The 9,160-nt window shown below is 39.6% G+C and overlaps 1 long non-coding RNA gene across 21 annotated transcripts in view; it reads left to right on the plus strand.

Annotated features, from left to right (window-relative positions):
• The window catches only part of LOC129558974 (uncharacterized), a 161,832-nt gene extending 160,337 nt beyond the window's left edge, over positions 1–1,495 (plus strand). For all 21 annotated transcript variants that reach the window (XR_016037993.1, XR_016037992.1, XR_016038001.1 and 18 more), the window contains one exon: positions 153–1,495. This is a non-coding gene — a long non-coding RNA (uncharacterized LOC129558974). The remainder of the gene's footprint in view (positions 1–152) is intronic.
• The last annotated feature ends 7,665 nt before the right edge of the window (positions 1,496–9,160 follow it).

The raw sequence follows: 9,160 nt of genomic DNA on the forward strand, positions 1-9,160 counted from the left end.
AAACAACATTATCACCCTGAAAGATCCTGGCTGTGTTTTTGAAATGTTGAACTAAGTAATTTTACCAATCAGCAAAAGACCAACCATTGTACTTCTGAAAAGTTGTTCTTTGAAAGGCTTAGATTAATAATTTGTTTCCATTTTGTTCACAGGTATACCATCTGTAGGGTGGAGGTGGACCAAAAACCTGCTTCACCAGATACCGGCTTCAAATCACCTTTCATGTTTTCTTGTTGGGAAGACAGTTCTTGGAGAGTCTTCATGTTATCATCAGCAAAAAATGGAAACAGATCAAGACATTAAAAATGCCACAGTGGCCAGCAGTTAATGATACCAGAGTAATGCAAGCTTTGGCAAAGGAATTTTTCAGGACTGTGTGTTTCACCAGCCAGGAATCAGAAAAGGCTGAACTATCCTTTCTGTCTCAGCTGTTTCTTAAATCAATGCAACCCCTCCAAATTAAAGTGAACTGAAACATTCATTGCCTTTTCAACTTAATTGAGTGCTTACTAAGTGTGAAGCAACTGTACAGAATAGGGGAGGGAAAATGAGGGAGGTAAATAAGATGTGGTCCCTGCCTTGAATATATTTACAATTAGTTTCAAGACACAGTCTTTTTGGGGGGGTTTTCTGCTCCTAAGTATATCCCTAGAATAGGAAGCAAATGGAAAAGTGTGTTCTGTCAGTATTTTAAATTTTTTTAAGAAACAAAACTCTTAATGTGGGTAACTCAGGGTATCTTAACTCCATTTTTTTTTTTTTTGTTTGTTTTGGTCTTCTGATAGTTAGGACCGATTTTATTGATTTGATATACATTCAGTAGACTTTAGAAGTATTAATACATTATAGTTGGAGTAAATTTGAATAAATCCCTTTCCCCACTTAGGTGTAGACTGTATAGTAGAGAAATATATTGTGTTCATCCATTTCTTGGGGAGCTGGGAGGTGAATTATACCTGTGGTCTCTATAGGCCTCTAGGTCCCATGCCCCTGGGGCCTGCCATTCTGAGTGAGTTATTAGCATAGAGAAGGGAAAGGTTTGGCTCAAACTTGTGGGTGCTTCTCATGGACCCAAGAAAGGGCAAGGAATGTGCAAAACAGACCCAAGCAAAGGCTCTGTATAAGAATTTGGCCATTTTAGTATTCATTGCGTTGTTGTCTATATTCCATAAGTTGGATGACTATATAATTTTTCCAAAAAATTATTTCTGATCTGGGAATAAGCCATGATTTTTCCAGTGTTAAGATGCTAATATGACTGTAGACACAAACAGTGTCTGTGACACATTTTAGTATGTGTGAGCCAACAATAGACATGTCTTTGTCTTGAGTAATGTCCACATCTGAGTTGAAAACGTGCCAGCTTTTTTTTTCTTTAACATCATCAACAGACTTCTTAATTAAGCTGCCAATACGTGCCATCAATAGCATTGTGTGCTGTGTGTCAAATGAATTGTGTAAGTGCTGTTTCTCTCTTATTCAATAAACAATGTTGCTCCCTATAAAATGGATTTAAAGTGTTCTTTTAATGGAGCATTATATCAGTCCCTAAAAAATTTGATGAGAATTCTCAAATCATTCTTTTTTATTTAATTTCTAAAAACTTTTATTTGGCTCCTCAGTAAGGAATAAGCCTAATCTGACCAATGACTTTAATTATATGATTCATCCTTAATACAATGTATTGTCATACCCCTAAACCGCTGATGGTGATACTGGATATTTGATGTGTCACTTTCAGTTTGTGTAAACTAACTTTTAGGAAGTCTGAGTTGTGAACGTGTATGGTACTAGACTGTAGATGTTTATTTACTGTTCTGGGAGATCTTCTAGAGGGACCACCTGTGTATTCCTGTGCCTAGGACAGTGCCTGGTACATAGACACATGTTCAGCGAATATATGGTGATCAAGGCATATAAAGTAGCTTTTTTCCACCTATGACTTGTAAAGCTCTGTAAAGGACAGAGGGGTCTAGCTAACAGTCAGTGTACTTAGAATGAGTCCAGGTCAGCTGGATACTTTGTTTATCGTCTAGTCCACTGGTCTCTTAACTGGTGTCTAGGGTTCGCCAGTCCAGCCCTGTCATTGGTGCCAACCTCCTCTCTGCGTCCCCTGACCCTTGCCCCACTCTGCACAGGGAGGGGGGTTGGGCAGGGCGGTTCTGCTTCTCCTCCTCTGGCTTGTCCACCAGTGGAAAAGCAACCACTCTACTCACTGGGTCCTTATGGTGTGCCAGGTGCAGGTGCTGAGCTAAGTGCTTTTCACATATCCTCTTACTTAATTATCTCATTTAAACCACACAAGGACCACTCCGAGTGGACATTATCCATTGCAGAGACATGTATCTTAAGTCATGGGATCTAAATCCAGATCTCTTAGATTCCAGAGCCTGAACTATTAACCCCTACCCTCTGCTGCATCCCAGGGGAAACTCGCACTGCCTGGGCATGGGGGGGGCACTTCAAATCTGGTTATAGTCTAGATTCATTGCGTTTATTATTCCTCAACAGCAAACTGTCTAACAGATAAAACCCAGCGAATCACAGTTGTTCGGAGAATGGGGGAGGGTAGAGCAACTGGCAGAAAGCAAAGTTGGAAACAAACCAATTTGAGTCAAACCTTTAGCCTTTACCTCGTAATCCTTTTTCCTTGGTAAACTTTCTTTTCTTGTTTTTTTTTTTAACATAGCCTGACACCATGTGATAAATCAAAGCCTGACGTAATTGACCCAGAATTGATCCCCAAATGTCTTTTGGGGGAGCATGTTTTAAGTCTGGTTGTTGATGCTGAGAAATAATTGCCACCCTAGAAAGGTAATTACATATGCCATTGTTTATACACATAATAGGCTCCGAATGCACGTTCTGCGCAGAGGGGAAGAGAACCCTGCTTGCACATTAGGGGTGTGCGCTCTGCATTGTGTCAGAATCCACAAATAGCATTTGAACTGCTGCCGATTACTGTTGATTTCCCTGATGTGTGTGTGTGTGTGTGTGTGAGAGAGAGAGAGAGAGGGAGAGTTCAGGAGTGAGGAAGGGGATTGTTGGTGGAAGGCTGTTGGTTGAGCTGAGATGGCAGTGATTTGCTTTTCCTTATTTTTTTACTTTACCGCAACATTTTCTGGATCTGATTCATTTAGCTTGGTCTGCTTAAAAGGACTTTTCTTCCTGCTTGGCATATGCTTATTAATGAGTTCTCGTATTTCTTTTCATCAAGGGCTGTTTACTTTGTGGAAATACAAAGTGAGAGTCTTTCCCCACAACACCCTCCTAAATGCCCTGGTTTTGACCACTGCTTTAAGTACACCAAGCGGTCAGCTGAAATAGTAGCCAGTGCCTTTCCTCTCACTGTGCTTTCTGGTAAAACATAAATGGGACTTAAACCACAAATGACCAATTAAAGCACTTCATGCCTTTCCCTTTAGCCATGAGACAGTAGTTATCCAAAGTAAATACAACAAACAGGCTATTTTGTGGTATCTAAGCCTAGGAGCATACATATATATATATATATATATATATTTAAATCAAAGCCCGAAAAAGTGAAATGTCATGCCTTTTTGTAGTGCTGAACAATGAAAGAAATACATATGTATTCCAATATGGACCTGGGCATTATCTGAAGCTGAAGCAATTCATCCCGGGCTGTTCTCTGCCAGAGTGTCCAGCAAATTGCATGACCTGCTTGTTAGGGCTTGACAGCAGTGTTTGTGCCTCACAAAGGCCTCCGCAGCGCTGGGCAGCCGTGGAATGTCAGAATGCGCACACTTCACACACAGATGTGCAACCATAATAGCCTGTACGGAGATGCATGTGGCAGGGAGTGCAGGGTGGGGGCGGGTCGTGGAGGGGTGTGTGGTGTGAGTGTGTGGGTGGGGGTCCAGGGGAGGGGGAGGCCAACAGTTAGCAGTAGGGACGTGGCCCCACTGACCACATTTAATCAGCCCTCTGTAAACAATCCAACGTTTTCATTGTTCTCTAAAAACTAATAAAGAGAAACAAGCACTTTTCATTCATCTTGAAGTAATTTTCTGTCAGGTTGGAGCCCCTTGTGGCCTCCAGCTTGTGCAATGCTAGCTGTGTGATACAACAACTATTGCAATTTATTTTACAAACTCTGGTCATTCACATGTCAGTTAGTGTTCACCAAGCCGGCATCTGAAATTGTGCAGTTAACGAGTTTTACAACATTTCTATCAAGAGAAACTGTTTAGCATAACTGACTCTTAAGGAGTTATTATACCTCTAAAAATCCATTTTAAGGGGCATTATTTAAATAAAATAGAAAAACGGTTCACTGCCTTTTAAAGGGGCTACAAAAAAAGTCCATCAGCTCCAGTGCAGTAATCCTCAGCTTAAAGCACTCTTGAGAGCACTTCTGGGAATTGTCAGCATAATGAAATGTTTTGTGAAATGTCCAGATAGATTCCTCTACTCAACAATTTTACGGCACCATATTTATTTTCCTTCCAGTTTTTAAAGAAGTAAATTACTTTTTGAGAGGATGACTCTATGTTGTATAGATTAGCTGAGCACATTATTACCCAGGTTGTAGCAAAAGAGATGGTTCCGTTTGCAGTGTCATCTATATGCATCTTCAGACAGGGGCAAAGAAAGAGAAAAGCAGCTTTCCCCCCCTTAGTGCTTTTAGCTCCAATAGAGTTAATAGTTCTGCATTTTCCCCATGCCACATTTTTTTCAGACTTTTAAACAACTTTGGAATGTGGTGGCATTTGTAATTGCATTCTTTAAACTTTACAAAATAGACTTTTCTTATCCTAAATAAATGCAGGAAAACCCATACCCATGGACAGTGGCATGTGTATAATGACACATATCATTTGAATCTGGCCCACTTCAATAGGAGACGCTTGAACATTTTGCTTAAAGGGTAGAGTCCTCACATTCAGTGAGACGGCTGATGACCCCAAACCAATTAATAGCTAGAGTCCATAATGGAGCACTAGATGGCTTAGCAGCAAGTTCATTTAGTGTATTATACTACCTGCTGAGAGTAGGTGCCACCACTTGTAATGTCAATGGCTTAATAGTTCCTTCTAGGATGACCACAACCAGGAGAAAAATTATGTTCTGCTGCAACAAGAGCTATTTCATATCTTCAGGAGGTGTATCTATCACATAACACATTTTCATTTTGCCACAAACGGTCCCGTAATTCCTTAGACTGATGTTTGTGCACACAACTTTAATTTTCTGAGGGAGATGGGCAGGTGTTCTTTGCCTGTTAGCTGTATCTGCCCATAAGAAGCACACTAACATCCATGAACCAAATACAATTTGACATAATTTATGCCTTTATTACCTCCTACAGAATGATATTATTTCATGCTGGCACATTAATGTTTCCAGCATGTTACTGTTATTCCTGGAAATTTTACCTTCTGAAGTTCAAATATTGAGGGATGAGTTTAAAATTTTTCTTAGTGCCTTAGGTTTGGGGAAAATGCAACTTCTTGCAAGTGCAACTTTTTAAAACATTTTTTGATATTTGGTGGCACTGCACAGAATATTCTGATAATGAGCAAAAATCATATCTGAAAACTCTCACCTTTTCTTGGCCAAATAGCTTGTTTTTATTCTGTTTCCATTTTTGCAAACAACGTTTCATCAGCTTTGCTGCTGGTTGTTCCCTAGTGGTGGGCACTAGGGAAACAAATAGGAGTTGTTGATGAAGAAATGTTTAAGTGATTGTAACTTGAATCTATTCGGTGAAGTACTGAGGTGTGTCTTAATATTCAGAATCAGGGCAGATGGAACGTGTCAATTTCTTACTGCTGCCATCACACATTGTCACAAGTAAAACAGCACAAGTTTATTATCTCGCGGTTCAATAGGTCAGCGGTCTCCCTGGGCTAAAATCACTTGATGACAGAGCTGCATTCCTTCTGGAGTCTCTAGGGGGGACTCTCCATCTTTGCCTTTCCTAGGCAAAGAGACGGCATGCCTTCCTTGGCTTGTGGCCCCTTCCTCCAGTTTTTTAAGACTAGCAATGCTGAATCGAATTCTTCTCACATTGCATCGGTCTGATCCCATTCCGTTGTCACATCTCTCTCTCTTTCACCGCAGCCAGAAAAATGTCCTCTCTCTTCCTTTGAGGACTCATGTGCTTAGATTGGACCCCCCTGAGTAATCCAGGATGGATGCTCTTCCCACCTCAAGACCCATACCCTAGGTGGCATCTGTAACGTCTCCTCTGCCACACAGGTATCATAGTCACAGGTTCTGGAGAAAAGGACCTAGAAATTCTTGAAGAGGGAGCAGGGCAGTAGTCCACTTACCACTTGAAATTTCAGAATTCTTTCTCATATTAATATTTGAAAGATTAATAGCAATCACCAGCCTGGTAGCTGCTAAGCTCTAAAAATCATGCACAAAAATAGTTTAAAGTTTTTGAGTATGCACCTCAATATATACACATTACCTTCTAACCTATAATATTATCTATACTAATAGTGTATATACTAGTAATAAATCTTCCATTTCTTTTTAATATATAGATAAATAAAAGCAGATCCTCTAGTGGTTTCTTTGTACTCCAGTGCATCAATTTGTGTGCCCCTTACATATAACATTTAATTTTGGAAAAGAAGGGAAAAGGATGAAGTTTGGATTAGCTTGTGAAAAATGTAGTTCTTGACTCTTTCAGACTAGTAAGGCTTCAATGTAAGGAAGAGACAGCAGAGACTTTTATGGTAGTCTCTGATGGTGTTTCAAAGTGAGGAAAAGGGTTGTTTGTTTTATTTACGTGCCCAAAACTGTCCTGAAAGTTGAGAGATGTACATTATAGAATTATGAGACAAATGCCATCTTATGAAAGACTAGAAAGAGGTTGTTTACCAGAAATCTCCAAAACACGAGTTAGTCACTTGTTTAGAATAAGGCCAGATCTCACCAGAAGAGCTACTCATGTCAGTGCACCTGAGAATCTCAAGAAACCAATTGTTCAATGACTGTTCTGAACACCCGTAGCAAGGTCTGTATGAAACTGGGCTGGGGGAAAAGGTGATTCTGTTAAGTTCACTTTAAGTCATATTTTCAACTTTGAAAAACGTCTCTATTACACCAGCTGCATTTGATCGCCATGGCACGTAGGCTTATTTCAGTGTAGGAAAACCAGATATTGTAACACACGCCAGCGATTTAAGTCCCGTTGTATTATTTTCTGAGATGTTTTCAGAACAGTCAGCCTAGAAAACGGGATATGGCTAAGACATGTTGACAGACCCCTGAAATCAAAAAGAGCTTCTGCTGGTGAAAGAAAGTAGGTTGCCACAAAAACGTACATCAATTAGGAAACAAGTCAACGAGTGTTTGCCAAGTGCCATAAGTGTCCTGGAGGCAGTCTGGGCAGTATATTTTTATTTGATTTGCCCCAGGCCACTTCCATTCTCTTCCTTAAAGATGGACAGGTAGTCTCCTTAAATCCTTCACTGTTAGTTTCCATCAGTGGTCTCAAAGTGTAACTGCTAACGTATCAATGATTACTGTACAATGAAGTTAACCATTACAGCTAAATTTCCCCACTGAAACCCAATCCAGGGATTAGCAACAATAGGGAATCTGTTTTATTTGCATTTAATTTGTACCTTCACACTATTATCACCAATGTTTTAGTTTCAGGAAATGTGGTCTCAGGCTATTATAACCACATTTCATGCTGCTGTTGCACTGTTATTTGATCTCTATGGTTGGAAATGACTTACTGAAAAAATAAAGCTAGCATACTTTATTTTAATTATACCAGTGCAGTGTCTAAATAAAAAATGTACTTTATATTTAATGTGGAGCACAGATTAACAGTTTTATGGGACATAAAATCTATCTATATCATTTTCTATTTACACATCAGTTATATATCTTTCTCTCAGCAAAACAAATGCCTATGGTGTGAAAACGAGGAAGGGAAGCATCGAAGTTACAATCACATGGGCAGTAAATAACATCTTAATTGGTCTGGAATGCCGGAGTTTGATTTTTTTTTTCCGCCTGGCTTTTATTTATTGATCTCTATAGCTTATTTATCTTCCCAGTGATTTGTACAAGTCTATCTTCTTTCCTCAATAAACCAATCTATGGTGGCTTTATATTGCAAATCCCATCTGGGGAAATAGTCTAGTGAGGGAAGTGCACTTGCTCCTGGAAAAGCCATTATTTAAAAGCTTTTGTAGAGGTAAGGGTAACTGCTCAGTTTTTACACTTTGTCTTCTGGAAAAAAGAAGGAAAGAAGAAGTACAGCTATTACAAAGTTGCCACCCAATATATGTTTCGACAATTCTTTTTACTCTCCACTTGTTTGGCAGCACTAGGAAAACAAGGAAGGATTTATTGTACACTGGGACATGTCTTCTAAATTTTCCTCTGCATGATTTAGATCCTAGTGAGGGTAGCAAACAGGAGTGGATTGTGCATGCTTCATACATCACATGTAAACCCTGGATTTTCTTCTGTATGCATTTCTACAGCTCTGTTCCTAATATCTTTTTTTTAAATAGCACTTTAGGATAAACTACACTTCAAATGACACATTATGCTCCATAGTGCAGTTGAGAACTGGCAAATGTAACCATTCTCAGGAAAGCTGGTTGGCAAAAACTCCACCGCTTTTCCTAGCATATAGATATCCAAAGCTGAAGCTAACCCTGGAAAATTAGTGATTTCCCCCCCCCCCCACCTCTTAAATCAATGATTCCTTGTTCATCAAATCAGAACTTCCAGTGTTTGTGGTAATTCTGTTTGGTTGTCCTGATCTCACAGAATATTAGAAGAGTGCTCTGAAAGATTTCCTCTGTTGATAGCTGAGGGAAAAACAAGTTTACAGATGGCAATGCTATACTTATGCTAGGCAAGTGATGCTTTGCAAAGTGATTCTATAAACATATTCCAAAGAGGAGACTCTGATATCCCATCATCACACTAATATAACCTTAACTGCCTTTAAATGAGCTAATGAAAATGTGGGGCAGGTCTTTTAGAGAATGCATTTGCATTTGCCATAATTAGTGGCAGGCAGATCTCACTACATCCAGGGGGAATCTCCAGACAACTGCTTGGGCGACTATTAGTGCTTAATTTCTGAATGTCAAACCCTGCACATCTTAATTTCTAGAGAATAAGCTCAATTGAACTTGCTCCCCAGTTA

Source organism: Moschus berezovskii, chromosome 8 (assembly GCF_049115385.1).
Source record: "Moschus berezovskii isolate FMDL1 chromosome 8, NW_MosBer_1.0, whole genome shotgun sequence".
In the NCBI taxonomy this organism is placed as follows: Eukaryota; Metazoa; Chordata; class Mammalia; order Artiodactyla; family Moschidae; genus Moschus; species Moschus berezovskii.